This window comes from Globicephala melas, chromosome 14, assembly GCF_963455315.2.
Source record: "Globicephala melas chromosome 14, mGloMel1.2, whole genome shotgun sequence".
NCBI classification, from domain to species: domain Eukaryota; kingdom Metazoa; phylum Chordata; class Mammalia; order Artiodactyla; family Delphinidae; genus Globicephala; species Globicephala melas.
This window is the reverse complement of record NC_083327.1, coordinates 80,122,882-80,145,032: the sequence shown is the minus strand read 5'-3', so window position 1 is coordinate 80,145,032 and position 22,151 is coordinate 80,122,882. Positions and strand designations below refer to the sequence as shown.

Genomic DNA, 22,151 nt, shown 5'->3' with positions numbered 1-22,151 from the left:
CTGGGACCAGTGAGAAGGAGAGCACTGCAGATGGGAAGGAGCCCCAAGAAGCATGTCTCCCTTTCCTGAGCACAAGGTGTGGTGGGTGGACCCCAACGGTACCAGGTCACCTCACATTTGGTTACATCCCTTCTTAGATTCTCACGTATTTTTCCTCTCACTGTTCTGCAGATAACGCTGAGAGTCCTTGATGCTGGAGCTGGAAAAGACAGTTTAGTATATACAACCTCATCTGTAGATGAAGAAAACTTCCCTTTCAGTGCTCCTTGTTCTTCATTCCTCTCCATTTGCTCTCACTAACAAGGCTTAACTATGCTGGGTCATTAGAAAGCTAAGTGGGGACTTCCCTGGTGGTGCAGTGGATAGGAATCCGCCTGCCAATGCAGGGGACACGGGTTTGATCCCTGGTCCAGGAAGACCCCACATGCCACAGAGCAACTAAGCCCACGAGCCACAACTACTGAGCATGCGAGCCACAACTTCTGAGCCCACACGCCACAGCTACTGAAGCCCGTGTGCCTAAAGCTCATGCTCTACAACAAGAGAAGCCACCACAAGGAGAAGCCCGCTCACTGCAACAAAACAGAGTAGCCCCCGCCCGCCACAACTAGAGAAAGCCCGTGTGCAGCAACAAAGACCCAGTGCAGCCAAAAATAAAATTAAATATTTTAAATAAAAAAAAAGCTAAGTGATAAGTACACAATAATTTTTTTTTTTTTTTTAATTTATGGCTGCATCGGGTCTTAGTCGTGGCATGCGGGACCTTTCGTTGTGGCACTCGGGCTTCTCTCTAGTTGTGGTGCTCGGCCTCAGTAATTGTGGCGCGCGGGCTTAGTTGCCCTGCGGCATGCAGGATCTTAGTTCCCCGACCAGGGATCAAACCCATGCCCCCTGAATTGGAAGGCAGATTGTTAACCACTGGACCACCAGGGAAGTCCCCATAATAAAGTTTTAATGGAGTCACAGAATGGTGCTAATAGCTGGTAATGACTTAATGTGTTTTTCCTTCTAGGGTCATTTACATTTTATAATAGAAAGTTCTTAAACACCCTTAACAACAACAACAACAAACCCCAAACAAATATTAATAAAAGCCAACAAAACAAAATGAAAACAGATGAAGGTATGCATGCCCCCAGGTGGATTGTATCAGATTAGAGCAGAAGAGGGTAGACAGGCTTTCTGCAGAGGGGAGTAAGAGCTTCTCAAATTTCACCCTCCAAACCCAGGTTGCTGCCCCCTTGGCCTTCTATGAACGCAGCTGACCCTGTACATACAAATTCTTCTCACACGGACTAAGATGATGGATGTATGACCTAACTGGGAGAAAGGGGCAGGTGGGAGATAACAGTATGAAGGCAAGAGGACACCAAAGAAACACAAGACATGAGTGATGACAATCCCTCACTCCTCTTTCCTAATACTGGGATTTGAAATTATTTTACAAGCAATGTAAGGTATGTAATGTCACTTGCATCTCAGAGATACAGATCAGTGAGTTGGGGTCAGAATCCCTGGGAATCATCAAAAGACAGGCCATCTATTTTCAGTGCTGCTGCTGATGAGCTGGGACCCACCTTCCCACAGGAGGCTGACTGTGTTCTCCAGTCCTCTGGCCTGACTTCCTCTCCAAACAATGTAGAAATGTGTACACTGTACAGAGGCCCAGCCAAGGGGACAGAGAAGCTGAAATCCAGCTCACGCTCAGCTCACTAAGCCTTGAATCATGGGCAGGTCTGCACCGCACCAGAGAAAAGAGCACTTTTTTTTTTTCTTTTTTAGTGGTCTGACCAAAGAAGTGTCTGTACCTAATTTGAACACAGGAATATGTAGGTTAGGGACATCTATCTACTTCTTGTCTCCCTGGAACCTACACAAGACTAAATTGATGCCTCTGGAAATAAATAAGCTACTCTTGGTCTCTCCAACGGTCCATGTCAGACCATGCCAAACAAAACAGTGCTGAATTTAAAAGAACACTGTGAAGAGGAATCTCCCTTGTCTTTCCAAGTCCCTTGAATGAGTGTCCACTATTACCCCATCTATTCAACATTGCACTGGAGGTCCTAAACAGTGCAACAAGGCCAGAAAACGAAATAAAAGGTTTAAAAACTGGACAGCAACAAGTAAAACTATATTTATGTGTAGATGACAGGATTATATAGAAGAAAATGAACAAATTATTAGAATTAAAAATAAACTTAGGGCTTCCCTGGTGGCTCAGTGGTTGAGAATCTGCCTGCCAATGCAGGGGACATAGGTTCAAGCCCTGGTCTGGGAAGATCCCACATGACGTGGAGCAACTAGGCCCACATGCCACAACTACTGAAGCCCACATGCCTAGAGCCCATGCTCCACAACAAGAGAAGCCACCACAATAAGAAGCCCACGCACCACAGTGAAGAGTAGCCCCCGCTCATTGCAACTAGAGAAAGCCCAATGCAACAGAGACGAAGACCCAATGCAGCCAAAAATAAATAAATAGATAGATAGATAAATAAATTCATCAAAGTCACTGGCTATAAGGTCAATATACAAAAATCAATCATATTTCTATATACAACAAAAAAATTGAAAATGAAAAATATTTAAACACTATTTATAATAGTATCGAAAATATAAATACCTAAGAATAATTCTAACAACAACAACAACAAAATGTGCCCAATCTCTATGCTGAAAACTGTAAAACATTTCTGGGAGAGAAATTAAAGAAGAACTAAATAAACAGATATTCCAACATAAATGAGGGAGAGTAATCTATAGAGTAATAACATTTCTATATTCTACTTAAAGTGATAAAATATTAGTTCTAATTAGACTGTGAAATATTAAGTATGTACATTATAATCCCTAGAGCAATCACTAAAAACATATACAAAGAGATATAATTTTAAAACTCAATAGAAAATTAAAATGGAATACTAAAAAATATTCAAATAATCTAAAACAAGGCAGAAAGGGGAAATAAAGGAAAGAAAAACAGAGAGAACAAACAGAAAAGAAATAACAAAATGTTAAAACAACCTAAATCCAGACATATCAATAACTACACAATTAAATGCAAATGATCAAAACCACAGGTCAGCAAACTTTTTCTATCAAGTGCCAAATAGTAAATATTTAAGGACTTCTCAGCTATATAGTCTGTTATAACGACTCAGCTCTGCTTTTGTAGGGGAAAAGCAACCATAGAAAAGATTTAATCAAATGAACATGGCTGTGTCTCAATAAAACTTTATTTACAAAAACAGGCAACTGGCAAGATTTGACCCACAGGCATAGTTTGCTGGCCGCTGGTCTAAACACATCAATAAAAAGATAAGAGATTTTCAAAGTGGATTAAAAAACAAGACCAAACTATATGCTGTCTATAAAACAAAACAAAACAACACAGACACACACCCTGTCTTAAATAATAAAAGGATGAAAGGAAATGTACTGTTTAAATACTAACCAAGAGAAAGCTGGCGTGGTTAGGTTGATATCACAAAGTGGACTTCAGAGCAAGAAAAATTACCAGGGATAAAGAGGGACATTTTGTCGAAAGACAATTCTCCAAAGGCTCTAACATTGTCAACATCTTGTGAGCAGAGGCAATGACTGTCTTGGATCTGGAGTATCTTTTCAAGGATGTTGTACAGTCAGCAGCGCTGGAAATAGAAATGGCCCTTCCCTCCTTAGCAAGGGGCTGGTTTGTTTTCATTCTAGTAGAATAAGGATAATGTCTCCCTTTGGATCAAAGGTCAGGAAAGTCTGCTGCCCATTATGAGATTTGGGTGCTCTAATCTCAGGGATCCTCTGCTGTGATGCAACCCACTGCATGTACAGGTGCCATCTGGTCCCCTTTGCATCATCCAGTGGGAAATGGGGCTCAAGGCAGTAGTGCACATGCTGAAACTGTGGCTACTGCTTTAGTGGCCAATAAAGTCCTGTGACATTGACCTGGGAGCCTGTGTCTTCTGTCAGTACCCATAAAACTGTGGCAGGATAGCTTGTTAGTTTGCAAGGAGGGTAAAACCTCAGACCCTTCACTGTTCTTACAAATGATAAAAAGGGTCACCATGATAACACAGCCATTCTAAACGTGTATGCACCTAACAACAGAGCTTCAAGATGCCTGCGCAAAAAGTGATAACACTGAAAGGAGAAACGGACAAATCCACAATTACAGGTGGAGAGTTCAACACTCCTCTCTCAGTAATCACTAGAACAAATAGAGAATTAGCAAGGATACAGAACTGAAAAACACCATTAACCAAATAACCTGATTGATATTTCTAGACTATTTCACCAGATACATTTTTCCTGAAGAACATTCATCAAAAGAGACCATATCCAGGTCATAAAACAAACTTTGATAAATTTAAAAGAAGTAAAATCATATAAAATATGTCCTATGACCATAATGGAATTCAGAAATCAATAAGAAAAAGATAACTGGAAAGGGCAGGGCAACTAAGCCCACAGCCTGCAAGTAGAGAGAAGCCGGCACGTCACAACGAAGACCCAGCGCAGCCATAAATAAATAAATAAATAAATAAATAACCCAACAACCCTCTCGCATGTATTTAATCTAGAAAAATGAAAACGTATCTTTACATAAGAACCTGTACACAAATGTTTACAGCAGCACTAATTATAATTGTTAAAAAGTGGAAACAACCCAAATTTTCTTCAACCAGTGAAAAAACAGTGGTACCTGCAGCAACACAGATGAATCTCCCAGGCGTGACACTGAGTGAAAGAAGCCAGACCCAAAAGGCTACCCATTATATGATTCTATTTATATAACATTCTGGAAAAGGCAGAACTATAGCCACAAAGAATAGATGAGTGGTTCCCAGAGGTTACAAGCAGGGCAAGGATATGACTACAAAAGGGCAGCACAGGGAGTTCTGGTGTGATACAACTGTTCCCAATCCAGATTATGGTGGTTACACCCTACATGTGTCAAGTCCCGTAGCACTGTAATTTTTTCTTTAATTTAAAAAACTCAATGTTATTGTATGTTCACTTTAAAAACAAAATAAAATAAAGACACCATAAGAAACTTAACAGGCAAGACACAGACTGGTAGACTATATTCATGATACATGTGCCTAATAAAAGACTTATATCCAGAAAATATAAAACATTCCCAGAAATTGTAGGGAAAAGACAGACGAACCCATTAAAAAATAGAAGATCTGAACAATCATTTCACAAAAATAAGTAACCTAAAAGGTCAATAAGTTAGTAAAGGGGCTCAACATCATTATCCATTAGAGAAAACCAAATGAAAGCCACAAGGAGATCTTGGTACATACCAAGAAATTGTTTTAAAAACTGTTAATGCCAGGGCTTCCCTGGTGGCGCAGTGGTTGAGAGTCCGCCTGCCGATGCAGGGGACGCGGGTTCGTGCCCCGGTCCGGGAAGATCCCACATGCCGCGGAGCGGCTGGGCCCGTGAGCCATGGCTGCTGAGCCTGCGCGTCCGAAGCCTGTGCTCCGTAACGGGAGAGGCCGCAACAGTGAGGGGCCCACGTACCGCAAAAAAGAAAAAAAAAAACTGTTAATGCCAACGGTTGGCAATGATGTGAAGTAACTAACTCTCATATATCAATTCAACTTTGGGGGGGAAACTGCTAAGCAGTGTCTATTAAAACTAAACATATACTTATCCTATGACATAAAATGTCCACTCATCTGTATAAACCCAAGATTGTGTGCATGTACTCACCAAAAGACCATATGAATGTTCACAGCACCTTCATTCCTAATAACTGAAAACTGAAAACCAAAATGCCTGTCAATGGTGGAACGGATAAATTAATTGTTGTATATTTCATACAATAGGATACTACCCAGTAGTAAACAAACTACTGATGTACGCATATACCATGGATGAATCTTACAGATATTACGTTGGGTGAAAGAAACCAGATGGGAGAAGGCACACTATTTGGCTGCAATTATATGAAGTTTAAGAACAGGCAAAATTAATACACAGTAATAGAAGCCAGAATACTGGTTACCTCTGGGGTGATAAGTATTAACTGGGAAGGAGCAGGTGGACACCTGGGGTGATGAGGTATATTTTCAATATCCTATATCTTGATCTGGGAGCTGATTACATGTGTAAAAGTTCACCCAGCTGTTCTCTTAGGATCTGTGCAGCGTATTATGTGAAAGTTATACCTCAATTTAAAAAAAGGGAAGAAAGATGAGGAATGAAGGAGGAAAGAAAGAAAATGAAGGAGAGAATGAAAGGAAGGAAGGGAGAGGGAGGGAAGAAAACGAGACAGAGATGAATATGATCTCCAGGGGAGCTCCTCAAAAATACGTTATTGGGTAGGTACTGTCGTCTGCATCTTAAAGACGCGACACGCCGAGGTTTGTTGATGTGTTCAGTGTCACAGAGCGGGTGTGTGACGCGAGCAGAGGCTGGAACCCCGTGTGCACGACGCCAAAGCCTTTGTTTTTCCACCTACTATCTCAAGTCACCTCCTCCTAGAAAGGTGATCCCAAGAAATGCCTCCCTGAATTGATCATTTCTTGGTGGGAAGGATGTCTATCTTACATCCTTTTCAAACAGGAAAGCAGTTAGAGGAGTGTAGCGCTGAGTTCTGTTGAAGTGGAGCCCGACAGCGCCGCGTCACTCACACAGAAACGCAGATTCCGCGGCTGATGACGAGCCGCAGCGGACCACCCTCCCCGCCTACGACAGGCGGAAGCAGGCGCGCGAGGGCCCGGCTCTCGCCGCCCCTCCCCGCAGGTGGTCGGGCCTGGCAGCTCACCTGCGAGCGCGCGGCTGTGAGCTGGCGGCTCAGGCCCGCACGCATTTATAAGGCGCTATTTTGGTCGCGCGTCCTGATTGGCCGGCCGCGGCTGAGGACACGCTCGCGCGCGCCGCGGGGCGAGGCGGAGCCGAAACCCGGGGGAGGAGCGCTTCCGGCGGCCTAGAGGTCTGACGAGTACGGGGGCTGCGGCGTGCGGGGCTGCCGAGCTTCCCCGAGGGCGATCTGGGGCCGCCGTGGCCACTCAGCAGTCTGTCGGTTGGGTGACATTTTAACGAAAGAGCCTGTGTCACCGAAAAGGGGCTGCTAAGAATCAACTGATTCACGCTTTTGGAGGGAGTTGCCAGAAGCCCTGACACTCACGAGCCACATGGCGGGAACTGCGAGAACCATAGCAGACGCGAGCTCGAAGCTGCTCGAGTGTCAGTTCCTGTGTGTACAAGCGCTTGCCAGCTCCCTCTGCAGACCTGTCTTTCTGTCATTCTTACCTCGCCCTTTGCTAAACCAGCCCTCTGCGGCCGCCAGCCCTCTGAGGCCGTCATCCGACTGTGGCCGGGCCTCCATTCCTCTCTTACCTCGGTGCTGTCATTTACCCTTTTCTGAAGCAAGAGGAACAAAACACTCCCTGGAAGTCTCAGGAGGATCTCATTTCCACCACATTCCCCTATCGTGGTAAGAGCCACGTCTGGCCTTCCCTGCTTTCTGGCTGTCCATCAATCAGGTGGTATTACTTCTCTGAGTTTCAAGGTTTTTTCTTTTGGTGACAGAGGCTGGTTTGAGCTTCTTTGGTGAAAGTTACTAAATAACTACAGAGTGTGATTCACGGAAAATCCTATCGTGCTTAAAAAGATAAGCAAAAAGGACCATCTGAAGGCACCACTAGCTATTGGATGGGAACTTAGCTTGAAAAGGATTCTGTTTAGGAGTTCTGTTACCTCATTAGAATCACAAATATTACCTCTGGTTGCAAAACCCTTAAAGGCCTTTGAGATTTCCTGAGCTCACAGCCTTGAAAATCATTTGCATTTAGATATGTAGAAAGAATATAACTTAGTAACTATTGAACACATCAATAAAAATTATCATTCATTATCTTTTTTTAATTGGGGTTTCTCTAGTTGTGGCGGGCGAGCGGGGCTACTCATCGTTGCGGTGCGCGGGCTTCTCATGGCGGTGGCTTCTCTTGTTGCCGAGCACAGACTCTAGGAACGCGAGCCCAGTAGTTGTGGCTCGCGGGCTCTAGAGCACAGGCTCAGTAGTTGTGGCTCATGGGCTCTAGAGCACAGGCTCAGTAGTTGTGGCACACGGGCTTAGTTGCTCCACGGCATGTGGGATCTTCCGGGACCAGGGCTCAAACCCATGTCCCCTGCATTGACAGGCAGATTCTTAACCACTGCACCACCAGGGAAGTCCCTCATTAAGTATTTTCAATAAGCCAGGCATTGTAAATGCTTAACAGGCATTTCTCTTAATGCTTACAAAATCCCCATGACTTGGATACCATTATTCCTCCCATTTTACAGAAAGGAAAAGTAAGGCCAGAGGGATTGAATAATTTGACTGAAGTCACATATTAATCTGGCGTCAGTGCTGGGATTTATACCCACGGTGGTCTGATTCCAATGTTTGTGCCCTTAAGTACGAAGCTCTGTAGTTTCTTTTTTCCTTGTCTTATCTGATTAGGAATTCAGTCTTGTCTGGCACAAAAGGAGTTGAGGTCAGTCAGTAAGTGCTGTAACTTCTCAGGAAGATGTTTGTCCTGCTGCTGGCTTAAGAAAAGGATTGCTAGGAAGCGAAAATAATGGTGCCAGGGGTCTTAACATTCTCTGCTTCCCCTGAACAACAGACCGTATTCAACCTGGAGTACAAAGTTTTGGAAAAGATTTTGAATTCTGTTGTGCCCCTTGATACGCAGACTGGACTGTTTACAAAGTGGCCTCACTTAGATCCACTTGGTTGGTTAGGAGCCGAGAAGCAAACTGGTCTTAACAGTGACTTTCAAACATTTTTCTACACATTCCCCCACAGAGCTACCAGAACCACCTGATGGAAGTTAAAAATGCAAGACACGCAGTGGCTCCAAGGCTCCAAATCCCCAGCCCGCCACCCTCCTTCTCTGTCTGATGTTGTGTGCGTTTCCAAGCTTCTCTGAAACTCATTTTTCTTATCTGCTGCAAGGATTAACTGAGATCTGTGAAGTTCCTGGGTTAGTGTGTGGTGTATATAGATACTAGATGTTTATTCTCTTTCTTGCCCTTTTCCTTGACTGTTTAAGAAGGAAAGGACCTAGTTGTGACGATTAGCCCTTTATTTCTTTTACAGAGCTACACTGACGGTACTAAATTTCATAGTCAAGTAATAGTTTACATTAAGGCCATTTATTATCATCTATAACTTTAAAAATTCTTATTGAAATTTCAGCAACATCATTTCCACATAGCAGCTTCAGCTTTCTTTGTGTCTGTCATTCATTGAACAGATAGTTACTAAAAATCTGTTAGGTATAAGACATGGTTATTCTTTAATAGAGCTTTCTGAAAACATTTCAACAAAATAGCCTGTTCACAAATAGGCATTAGGGAAATAGACTGTATTTTATGGTAATAATAGCTTGTTCTTTCTTACTGGGCCTAAGCTTCAACTCTGAACTTAACTCTTCTTGAAAATTATTTGGTCTGACAAGACAAAAAAGAAAAACAAACATAAAAAACTAAGAACAGGAACAACTAGGCATTAACAAAAATTAAAGGCATGTTTAAAAAATATATAATGCAGAGGATGTTTCCCCTTAAAAGCCAATTCATTTTTGTTGATTGATCTTGCATAATCAATGAACAGATCGTTTTCATCACTGCTAATCAGGCAAAGAGACGCTTTTAAGTCTTCTTTTCAAATATAAAGTTATAAATATGCTGTGTTCGTGCGTGTGTTGCACGGCGAGGTGGCAGTGGATATTACTACAAAAATGCAAACTTCACGAACCATTACACATCCAAGTAAGTTTTAAGTAAACTGAGCCTCCAGAAACTTGCAAGGCATTACGTTTAACTACATGGTTTGAATTTAAGTGGAGCTGCTTTTTCCTAATTCAAAAGTGTGTGTATTAGGCAATGGGCAACACGTACTTGATACAGAAATACCTGTTTGGATTATTTGATTCAGTCAAATGAGCAGCCAATTCAGTTGGAAAGAAATGAGACAAATCCACTTTTTTCGGCCACTTTAACCTATACTTTTAGACTTAGAAGTCTTTCATAGAATTTGTGTCTTAGGGGTGAGAAATTAACATACAATTATATATGATACGAGAAATTAATATATACCATAATATACAAGATCAGCTATTGAAAGTAACTGAGTTATTAACTACAAAAATGTAGTAATATGAACTGAGCACGTAGTGTAATAGACACCGAATGCCAATATTGCTCAGTATAATGGTTTTGATTCATCCTTTTAACTCCTTTCATTGCCAGCAAGAGTAATTTAGGGTGTGATTGGCTCAGATTACTTTTTTGCTCCAATAAAGGGCTCCTTTTGAAAACCTGCCTGTCACTCTTTACTGTTGCCCCAATACAACATCTTCTGTTGACAAAACTGAGAAACCAAACAGTAGCAGGTAATGGAAGTGCCCTCTACTCTTGCAAAGCAAGTGAACACAGCCTCCGCCCCGGAGTCTCACCCAACGAGGATCTACATGTTAAATGGCCCTTCTGAAGCATGCATGCATGCATTCATTCATTCATTCAACAAATAATTCTGGGTCTCTTCTTATGTCCCAAGCATACAAATAAATATGAAAGTCATGGTAACTGCTATAACTGGCTTGCAGTCTAGAGGAGGTGAGAGATGAACAAGCACATAACGCAGCTGAGAACTCATTTCTACCACAGAAGAATTTAAATATGTGTGCAAGGGCGTAGAATTGGAGAAAGCTACAGAGACTGTAGGCAACACCAAGTTCAAGGGCTCAGGCTGTGGGAGTCTTAGGAGATGAAGACAGAACACAACAGCCTGAGATCCACACTAAAGCATTTGATCACCAAACTGCAGGTTGTGTGGAGTCCAGAGGCGTTAAGAGGGTGTCAGAAAAGCTGCTTCCTGAAGTCTGCAGACTGGCTGTCCGTGCTCTACCAAGGGAAGAAAAATGGAAGACTTGGATCTGGTCTACGGTTCTCCTGAGTGGTGGTATTGCCCAAGCACATGCCATGGTAAGGTATTTTACTAGCTCTGCTTTACCCAGGATTAGAACTTCAGCTGCACTTGTGGGTTTTTAGGGAAATTATCTTGCCAGACATCAGTCCTTGTTCTCTGACAGTAAACAAATGGTTCCAGCAGCCTGGGGGATAATTGTCACACTTAATACACACAGTATTATAATATGTTTAGACTTGGACTTTTGTCTAAAAACTGCAAGTTTAAGGCTTTTTACTGACATTGCTCACTTTACTGTGAAACACACGATAAGCCTCTTTGCTTTACTTGGGAGTTTATAGTAATGGCTCGTTCAAGGTCCTGGCCAGTTTGCATTACAGAACGCCACAGTCACTACAGGGACACATTTGAACACAAGCACAATCGATAAGATGAAGGCTGAGTGTTCCTGCCGAAGGAATCAGTAGAGCACAAGAAGTGCACACGGTGGCATGAACACCTGAAGATCGGTTCAGAGGTACATCTGAGCTAGGAAAGGTGCTGGATACTGACTCTGTAATGCCTGTGTTTAAAGACTGCGTAACTCAAATTTCGTTACGCAGTCTTTATGAATGAAATACAGAAATATGAAAGTCGTGGTAACTTTGAAATACAGAAATGTTCCTCGCCATTCACTGTGTCTTACACTGGGCAATCTTGATTATTCCCTTGACAGTAAAACTAGGGAATTATACCAGGTGGATCTGGGCAGGATGGTTCATGATGGTAGCATTTTACAGCAGGAATCCTAAAAATGCCTGGAATGCAAGATAAACCCTTCTCTGGCTAACATCAGCAATCATCAGATACCTTCCCATGGTCCTTGGTCACAAGCCCCTTCTTCAAAGCTCACTTCAGATGACAGAGATCACTGGCTGAAACATTGTGGTGATTGCTGTGGGAATCTTGACTAAAGGGAGCTAGCTAGCTAGATAGATAGCTAGATAGCTAGATAGCTAGCTAGGGCAGCTGCACCAGGTGCATGAAAAGCCTTTTAGGAAGGAGCTGTTTCACACCACTAGGGATAGGCTGTCAAGATGGGCAGACTTTGAAAAAGCCTGATGTCTAGCCATTTCCTAGGCATTCTCCAAAAACTGGAAGTTTCCAAGGAAGAGCCAGTGGCATACATTCTAGAACTGGCTGCATAACAACTCACTTGCCAGTAGAAGTGTAACTTTCAGAAACATGCTGGTGCCTGCAGCCCCAAGGGTCTGAAGCTCTGCTGGACAAAGACCAAGGACAAGACTCAAAAGAGGCTCCAGCTCCAGTTCTGGCTCCAGCTCAGGCCTCCTAAAGGTGGCTACGCACCATAAAGGTCTCCATGTGCCATGTGAGGAAAGAAGGACGGGTGTCTTCCTGGGCTGCTGTCTGCATGAGGCTGGCGTCCTCCTGTGCTGTTTGTACAAACAAACCTGAGGCAGGAGCTGTCCAGAAAAATTAATGTCGTTGATAATGGGACAAAGAAGATTATGTGTCACCTGATAGGATGCAGTAAGAACATGAAGCACTTCTGTGAAATTCCTACCCAAAATGCCTAATCTGAATCTAATTATGAGAACATATCAGACACACACGAATCGAGGAACATTCTACAAATTAACTGACCTATAACCTTCACAATGTCAGTGTTGTGAGAGACAAGGAAAGACATATCAACCATTCCAGACGGAAGGAGATTAAAGACATTTGACATCTAAATGAAGTGCCTAATCCTGGATTGTATCATTTGTCTCTAAGGAATGTCATTTGGACAAATGGTGAAGCTTGAATGGAGTTGGTAGTAGTTGTAATGTTCCAGCGTTGATTTCCTGGTCTTGATGGCTACGTTGTGGTTATGTAGAAGACTGTCCTGTTGGTAGACCATCTGCAGTAAAGTTTTTAGGGGTAAGAGGAAATCATGCCTGCAACTTACTCTCAAATTGTTCAAGAACTAACAAGATCTTTGAATTATTCTTGCAACATTTTTGTATTTTTGAATTTTTTTTTTTTTTTTGCGGTACACGGGCCTCTCACTGTCGTGGCCCCTCCCGTTGCAGAGCACAGGCTCCGGACACGCAGGCTCAGCGGCCATGGCTCACGGGCCCAGCCGCTCCGCGGCATGTGGGATCCTCCCAGACCAGGGCACGAACCCGTGTCCTCTGCATCGGCAGGTGAACTCCCAACCACTGCGCCACCAGGGGAGCCCTGAAATTTTTTTTTTAAATTTATTTACCTTATTTATTTATTTTTGTCTGTGTTGGGTCTTCGTTGCTGCATGCAGGCTTTCTCTAGTTGCGGCGAGCAGGGGCTACTCTTTGTTGGGGTGTGACGGCTTCTCATTGCGGTGGCTTCTCTTGTTGCAGAGCATGGGCTCTATGAGCACAGGCTTCAGTAGTTGTGGCGCGTGGGCTCAGTAGCTGTGGCTCGCAGGCTCTAGAGGGCAGGCTCAGTAGTTGTGACACACGGGCTTAGTTGCTCCATGCCATGTGGGATCCTCCCGGACCAGGGCTTGAACCCGTGTCCCCTGCATTGGCAGGAGGATTCTTAACCACTGCGCCACCAGGGAAGCACATATTTTTGAAATGATTAAAACAACACAAAAATCCAAGGACTTCAAGCGTGCTAGGGCTAATACTTTGTATTCTACCATTCGTTCATTTACTACCATTTACTATTATGTACTACTATTCATTCAATTACTACCATTCGTTCATTAAGCATTTAGTAGGCACCCACCAAATGTGAAGCAGTCTGTCTAGTCGCCCTTGCTGAGCCAATTGTGCCCCACTTTAAAAAAAGGGATTCTGAAAAGTTGGGCCTGGCAGCACAAATTTACTATTTATTTATTTATGGCTGTGTTGGGTCTTCGTTGCTGCACGCGGACTTTCTCTAGTTGAGGCGAGCGGGGGCTACTCTTCGTCGCGGTGCGCAGGCTTCTCATTGCGGTGGCTTCTCTTGTTGGGGAGCACGGGCTCTAGGTGCGCAGGCTTCAGTAGTCGTGGCGCACGGGCTTAGTTGCTCCACGGCATGTGGGATCTTCCCGGACCAGGGCTCGAACCCGTGTCCCCCTGCATTAGCAGGCAGACTCCCAACCACTGCACCACCAGGGAAGCCCCCAAATTTACTTTTTGAGATCAAGTGTCTATTGAAGTCAGAATCTTCAGCACAGTGAACACAACCCCTCGTTCTTTCCATTGAAGCGTCCTTACAGTTAGGCGCCATCTTGAATCATAAAATGCTTACCTAAATGTTGCTAAGGCTCTAATTGCTTACTGCTCAAGATTAATGTCATCTTCAGATTGGAAATACACCCAGGGGCAGGTCCAAGTTTTATTTATGCCCCCCCAGATAAATAATACAAAATTATGAGTTAAAAACTTGGCACAGGACCTTTGCAGGGGACCAGGCAAGTGAGGTGCCTGAAACTCATGATCTACTTTCTCCGTAAATCCACCCCTGACTCCACACAAATCAGACCGACCACCCTGTTCATGAGAGTCAAGAGGTCACCTGACTGGACGACTTCCTCTGCGGTGGTGTCTTTTAAATCTAGTGAATCAAGATTCTTCTAGGACTTTTGTCTCCAGATAAACCTAAGCTTTGATTTGGGCTGTCGCCTTAGACACTCTCTTGGTATCAACAGAATGACCGAACCCACATGTGAAGGAGACCTGTTCAGTGGAATGCCAGAGTTCTCATGGGTTTGTTCACCAGGGGGGTCATGTTTCGTGCACAGAGGTCATATAATAAGGCCACAGAGAACGACTGTGGACTTTACGGTGTCATTTGTATAGTCATTCTGGAGAATGTCACAAGGCTGTTAAGTAGAGTAACCATTTACTGCAGTATTTTTCTCACCTTTACCACGTAGGGAGTGTCACCTACATAATGAAGTGCCCGGACATGTGTGGTACTGCAAGTGCCCGGGCACGTGTGGTACTGCATAAGATACTACAGACCCTTCTTAACAGGGAATCCCCAAGCCTCGGCCTTATGTGATCCTCCATGACACGTCCCCACCTCCTTTCGGTTCTCAGGGTCCCATCATTAGAGCCACCGTGGTCCTCATTTAGCTCCTTACTGCCCACAGGTCAAGGTTTTGACTCCTTGGGTGCACACAGGCCCTCACATCAACCTCCACTGTGCCTTTCCAGCCTCCCCTCCCCTTGGCCCCGTTCCCTCCTCCACTCCAGCCAACCTGGATGCTCTCCCGAAAGAGACCACGTCCTTTCACACCCACCTCTTTGCCTTCACATCCTTCTCGCAGGGCCCAATGCATCCTTTTACCTCTTCTCCCTCTGGAGCCCTGAAGAAACAGCCTGTCTTAGTCGGCTCAGGCTGCTATAACAAAATACCACAGACTGTGTGGCTTATAAATGATGGAAATTTATTTCTCACAGCTCTGCGGGCTGGCAGCATGGTCAGGTTCTGGTGGGAGCCCTCTTCCTGGTTCATAGCTGAGGCTTTCTTGCTGTGTCCTTATGTGGTGGGAGGGCTGAGGGACAGCTCCGGAGCCTCTTTTATAAGGGCACTGATCCCATTCATGAGAGTTCTTGCCTCCCAACCTGAGAACCTCCCAAAGACCCCACCTCCTGATACCATCATCTTTGGGGGTTAGGGCTTCAACATATGAGTTTTGGGGGGACACTTTCAGACCATGGCAGAGCCCGAATGTCACCTCCCCTCTCAGAGATAGATTGGGCACAGAGTGTGCTAGTCTTACTTCTACCTTCGTCACCTTCAGTTTAATAATACATTTTTTGTCAGTTGTTCCCAGTGGCCCTGAAACAGCCAGAGGCAGCAGGGGCCTCATCTTGCCCATCTCTGTAGACCCAACACCCTCACGCCGCGCCTGGTGTATGTTTGCTATGCGATTGTTTCAGTAAGCTTCAGCTACTAATAATATCAGCAAGTATTCTATTCACTGACTGCTTATTCTCTGCCAGGTTGAACCAATACATGCAGCTGCTAAAATGCATGTGACCCGAGGAGCGGGTGGGGCCTCTGGAAGGCCTCCTCCCTCCAGTAAATGAGGGTGAGATGCCTGAGTTGTCCTCTTGGACTGAGACCTGGGATCCAGAGGTCCACGGGTGGGAGGGGCTCCCAGGTGGCCAACTTTGGTCAACCAGAGGCCACTGTGGGAGCCTCCCAGGTTAGGGGACATTCTCTGAGGTGGGGCTCCTCAGGAGGGCGGGGCAAGGAGAACAGGCCATAGGTGATAGGGCTCTCCAGCCAGTGCCAGGGAAAAGAGGAGACACAAGAAGTGGCCTTGGGTCTCTTTACCTGTACAGCTGGGAAACATCCTCGCATGTTGGCTAAATCCTTGAAAGAACAGATGAAGGACTGGAGTAGCGCTGATGCACTAATAACGACCGTGTAAAACCTTCATCATTTCACATACAAATCCGTCTGAGGAAAACGCAAAGCTCAGCCAACTGGCCTTAAAATTGTTCGTTGCGCCCCGTTAAAGAGAAAGGGAGGAGAAAAAAAAGGCTTGAAAAGTGCCAGAGACTGTGGAAAATAAATCATTGCTGTTTAGATTCTGCCCATTTCGTCAACGTTCCCTGCTGCTCTTCCAGAGAGGTCTGGCCTAGCTGGAGCTTGACATTGCCTGATACCTTCCATTTGTCTCTTGGTTTATCTCTTAAAGGGAAGTATTTGGGAGAAGCGAACGCCCCACTCTCTGCCGCAGGTGCCTTAGTGACCGCATTCAGCGCGGCTCTCGCTGTCGTGGAGGGCTAGAGTACGCGGCTTCAGGGCCTGGAGATAACCAGCCCTAGAAAACCTGCCGCTAGGACATTCCGATCCTGGATCTCGTTGCACCTTGGGTTCAAACATGCCCAGGTCCACTGTGGCTGAAATAGGGTCTGCTGTATGGTGCCATTTCAAGGTAAGGACAGGCTTGTTTAGAATATGTTAAAGTCACTTTTTCCACCGATAAATTAGTCCTGGGCACCTTGAGTCCTTTCCCCTGTTTATGTCCGGGAGCAGGGGCAGTCTCAGTCCTTCCTAGGCCCTGGGATCAAGGCCCTTCTGCCCTCTCGTCAAGACCATGCAATTCTCCCATCCATCCCAGCATCATGGGCTACCCTGCACCCTGAGGGCCACACCTGAAAAGAAGGGGGCTCCTGCTTTAATTGGGAGCCCTGTGTTCTGGGATATGTTGGCCCAAGGCTCAGAAATAAATAGGAGACCTAACCCTCTTCTGCTTCAGCTAATAATAATAACAGCAACAACAATATCAACAAGTATTCTAGCTACAGATTGCTTGTGCTGTGCCAGGCTTTACACCGAGCACTTTACATATCGTCTCATTCCATCCTCACTCCAGTCCTAGGGGATTGGTGTTACCATCCTCATTTCTCAAACCTACCTAGTCTCCCAGCTACTGAACGGCAGAGTCCAGTTTCCAAGCTCCTAGCCTCTCCAGCCCTTCCGCGCCCCCAGGGATATCCGGCAGGCTGATCCTGTCCTTGAACCTGGAGCAGTTGCCGTACACCATGAGGATTCCCCAGGTCACCCACTGCCTTATGGACGATCTGGGGTATTTTTACTCTCCTTCCCATCCAATCTCACCACGGGGGACCCATCTCAATCCCTCATGCTCCAGGAAACCTCCCTGACTCTACCAGGGTCCACTGACCAACCCCCTTCAAGAGCTCTCTAGTACCCCAAATACTCAAAGTGTGATCCACAGACCAGCAGCCTGGGCACCGACAGGGCGGTATGTGGAACCTGAGACCCTATCCCAACACATGTTTTAACAAGACTCCAGGCGACTCCACTGCATTTAGGCCCTCTGTGATCTATGTCTTCCTCACTTATCAATGGCCTTGTATGGTTGTAGAGCTGTTTCTTAGGTGGCCCCTTTGTCTTTCTGGAGAGATTATAAGTGGAATGTTGGTTTGCCGCAATCACTGGAGGCAGTGTAAATTGGATAGTTGGAACAGAACAGGTAATTCGGGGTCCTTGCCCCCAGAGCGATCGTATCGTAAGCCCTGTTGAACGGCGTCTTGTACATCAGTATTATCCCAGGGATCCCAGTGGCCTTTTGGACACCACCTCCCCTTGACTTTTGTTTGGGTCCTGGAGGTGCATAAACATTCATTGATTTATGTAGGGGTTTTAGGGCGCTGAGGTTCCTGGAAGAAGTGACACTTTGTTTTTTTTAATGCTGAAAGAACCCAGCCCAACCTCTGGAATTCTCCCCTAGGGCTGTCTCTCTGACCCCACGTCTCAGGTGTCCCAAGTGCCCCAATCCTTACTGCATTCTTGGCAGCCCAGCTACACTGAATCAAAGAGGAAGCCACCTCCTGGGGGCTCTGGAATTTCAAAGCCCTGTTCATGAAAGAGTTCGTAGGAATCCTGCGGTTTCTACCAGGCTACCACCAGGTCCCCTGACTCATTGTTCTTCTCCAGAGCTGTCGCTGCCTCTTAAACAGCTCTCACTTTTAAAAATCACCTATTTAACATGTGCATCAGTGCTGAGAGAAAAACTATATATATATTTACTTTTTCTCACTTCCTGGGGGAAGGGTGGGACCCACACTGACTACTCTTTAGCAGGTGCAATGACTCACTCTGGGAGTGCGGGCCTTTCAGCAGGGAGGGGAGTGATTTGCGTGGTCTTTGGAATGCAGGTATGGGCTGTACTTTCAGGCGTGTTTGCTGATAAAGGATAGTTGTGAGAGGCAAACCTGTTACCTAAAATCACGTAGTGTGTGTGGTGTGTGTGTGTGTGTGTGTGGTGTGTGTGTGTGTGGTGTGTGTGTGTGTGTGTGTGTGGTGTGTGTGTGTGTGTGTGTGTGTGGTGTGCCTTCCGCCAGCCCCCATCCCTTGGAGGAGAGGACAGTTTATATTAGGGCAGCCTTTGGCAGGGCTGGCGTGCCAGAAGGTTCTCTCTGTAATGGGAGTCAGTACATCTCCTTGGGCGTAGCCCCAGGCCTGCCCTCGCAGGGAATGTACTTCCTCTTGGCGGATGCCAAGTTAGATGCTCTTGAGGCTGTAAGGATGCAACTGAGGCAGGTGGTGTCAGAGCGCGTTGCCTGGCTCTCCACGAAGACCAGTCCCAGGCTTTCAGGGCGCAGGTCTGGAGCGCTGAGTCTCCAGTCAAGGTCAGGGGGGGGCATGCTCACCCACAGCATAGGCTCAGCTCGTGGACAAGGGAGCTCTGGGCTGGCTCTTGCATTCACGGTTTGCAAGACCCTTGAGCCTTGGTGCAAGTGAGCCAGTGGCCTTAGAACAGCTCAGAACAAGGCCAAGGAGAGTGCAGTTGCGGAAAGCAGCAGTTGGGTGGAGAGGCCTGGTGTGGTGACGATTTGTGCGTTGGGCCATCCTTTCCCCTTCTCTGTTCCAGAGGTGTGTCATAGAAGGGTTAGGACAGTGAAGTCCAGCGAGCCTGTCAGGGTTCCAAACTCAGTTCTGCGGCATACTAGACGTAGAGCCCTTAGGCAAGTTACTAAACCTCTCTGTGCCTCAGTTTCTTCCTCTATAAGATGGACCATAATAGCATCCACCTCATAAGATTGTTGTGAGGATTGAAGGGATTAATTCATGTGAAGAGTTTAGAACAGTGGCTTAATGAGTATACCATTATTCTTTGGGAACAAAACTCAACATCCTAGAGGGTGGCAGGGATGGGGTAGGGGAAGCATTTTAATCTTCTGAAACCCAAGAGACAAACTTCACCCATAGATTTTTCTATACTGTCAAAAAGAAAGACCAGCACATACGTCACTTCCTATTGTCAGGGTTACCTTTTCAGATTATGCTGTAACGTGGTAGCAAAGCCCTAACTCTGCTTTAGGAGAAAATCATACGTTAAGAAAAAAAATTGAACATTGAACATGGGGCTGGCTCTCAAGCCATTTCCATTTTTAGAATTAACTCTATGGTCTCCTAAAATGAAAAGAATATCAGTGTTCCGAGTCTATAGCTGAGAGCTTTTGATTGATATTTCTATGTAAAACATATGGTTTTATGGAGGAAAGACAGGTCTTCAACTTAAGTGTGTTTAGATTTCTGCCTCTTTTTACAGTACCTGTAATACCAATCACCACTTCACTTTTTTCAGGGTCTGCCCTGAATCTGTTGAAAATCCATGTAACTGGAAAAGGCAACACTATATTAATCTTTGTGCATCCATTCGTTCATCTGATAGCCAACAAGCATTTACTAAGCATCTACTACGTCCCAAGTTAGATGTTGTTAAGACTGTAAGGATGCAAGAGATCCAGGGCCCTATCTTGGGGAGACTATAATACAACAGCACACAACACACATACACTAAACGAGGATGGAATCTGTAAAAGAAGAAGAAATACAGAAGACACCACAACATGTTCACGTCAGGATTAGCTAACTTGTTTAAAATTATAAAATCAAATCCAGTAACATTTGCAAATGTGGACATGTTCTCTGTTGAATAGCTCAGAGGCGTAGTGACTACTCAACCTGAGGAGTTTAGAGGCTTGGAGAGAATCACAGTCACACAAGCCACAGCCAGACGAGCCAAACAATGGTAATCAGACGAGAAAAGCAAACAACATGTCTCTTTAAGCAAAAGATTTCGCAGGTGGCAATGAAAAGCAAACAAAAGAACAAAGATCTAGCATAGCGTTCCCTTTCATAAACAGTTTACTATAATCTTACGAATTAATATAAACTCCATATGTACTTCTTGTACTAAGAAAATGCCCTGCTTTCATGAAACAAAAAGAGCAATTCCCTTTAGAGAAAGGGAACTGTTGTCACATAAAACCTATTGCCTAGCAACAAAACAGCAACTCATCACGCCTTTCTCCCAGCCACAGACACACACATTTGTAAGTCATGCCTCCTGACTTAGAAATACAGGATCCTTTTAATAGGATCCGTGGTTACGGTAAATGGGTTTTAAGGTTCTAGTTTAAAACGCAAATCAGTATGAAGTCCTGCCAATTGCTAAGAAGTTAGTCGTATAGTCAGAGCCTCGGAAAAAGCCATGATATAATAAAACTGGGTTCCTTTGGGCTGGGTTCTCTTTTTCTTTTCCTATACTGAAAGTTTCTCAGAAGTGTTTCTCTCCCTCTCTCTCTCTCTCTCTCTCTCTCTCTCTCTCTCTCTCTCTATCTCTCTCTCTCTTGCCCCTTAGCCAGGGGCACTGGGATGGTCCTTCGTCTCTGGCTCTCATGCTCAGTGTGAAAATGGAATCATGCAACACAGCAGCTCTCTTCAGAGTCTAAATCTATTGCTGAAAACCCAAGCCCATTTCAATGTCAGATTTGTTTCATTGCCTGATGCTAAGTCAAAATGAGCCGCTCATCTCACTTTCAAATGTTGTGTATAACAGAACCAGTGGACTCGATGTTTGGGAGTGAGTTGCTTACCAACATTCTGTAGAATAGACTGTTTCAGTGATATGACTCACAGATAAATTACTTCACCCTCCTGGACCTCAAACTGGGTGTGCCGTTTGCTATAGATTGACTCAGTGCTTAACCCTTCCAGGTATGGGGAAATTCCACTCACCTTCTTTCTCCCACAAGTCTCAGATGTTTCTGAGTGGTGGCAGGGGCGTCCGTGGGAGGCACAAACTGCTGGCTTGGGAAGATGGTGGCCCTCGGGGGCCACCTCACCTGAGAGCTGGATTCATTGTTTCTATGTTCCAGCTATCAACAGGGGCATTAATTACAGGAAAACGCAAATCTCAGCAGTTTGGCAAGTAGGGGTAAACACTGGAATACCTTTCATCACTAGCTGTGTAGGCAGTTTTACGTTCAGGAAAAGTTCAATATTCCATGAGATGAAGCATGTTATCCCATCCCATTTACTGCCTTTTTGAAATAGACATTTAAAGTGTGTTTTTCTTGTCAGCATTCCAAGGTCTTAAACCTCTAATGCTAGCTGAAGGCGTGAATAGGAGGGAGGAGTCTGTATACCTGCTCTGTGTGTGCCCCATCTAAATGTTTATAAATGTTTTCTTGTGCAAATAAACGGGGACATTGCTGTGACACCAATAGGCATACATTCAGCTTCAGTCATCAGGGACTTTGTGATTTGATGATTTGTCATATTCTTCCAATCTTTTTTCTGCTTAAGATCAGTTACAGTAGGAGTCCAATGACTTGTGATAACAGCAAAGGCAAAATATTTAATCTGAGCTCTGAAATGTTGCGATAGTCTTATTACTGCTAATAGAAGGCTGATGATTTCTGCAAGA

The 22,151-nt window shown here is 45.0% G+C and overlaps 1 long non-coding RNA gene across 1 annotated transcript in view; it reads left to right on the top strand.

Annotated features, from left to right (window-relative positions):
* The first annotated feature begins 6,945 nt into the window (after nucleotides 1-6,945).
* The window catches only part of LOC132593384 (uncharacterized), a 38,308-nt gene continuing 23,102 nt past the window's right edge, over nucleotides 6,946-22,151 (top strand). Inside the window, exons 1-2 of the long non-coding RNA XR_009558822.1 lie at nucleotides 6,946-7,450; nucleotides 10,832-10,989. This is a non-coding gene — a long non-coding RNA (uncharacterized lncRNA). The remainder of the gene's footprint in view (nucleotides 7,451-10,831; nucleotides 10,990-22,151) is intronic.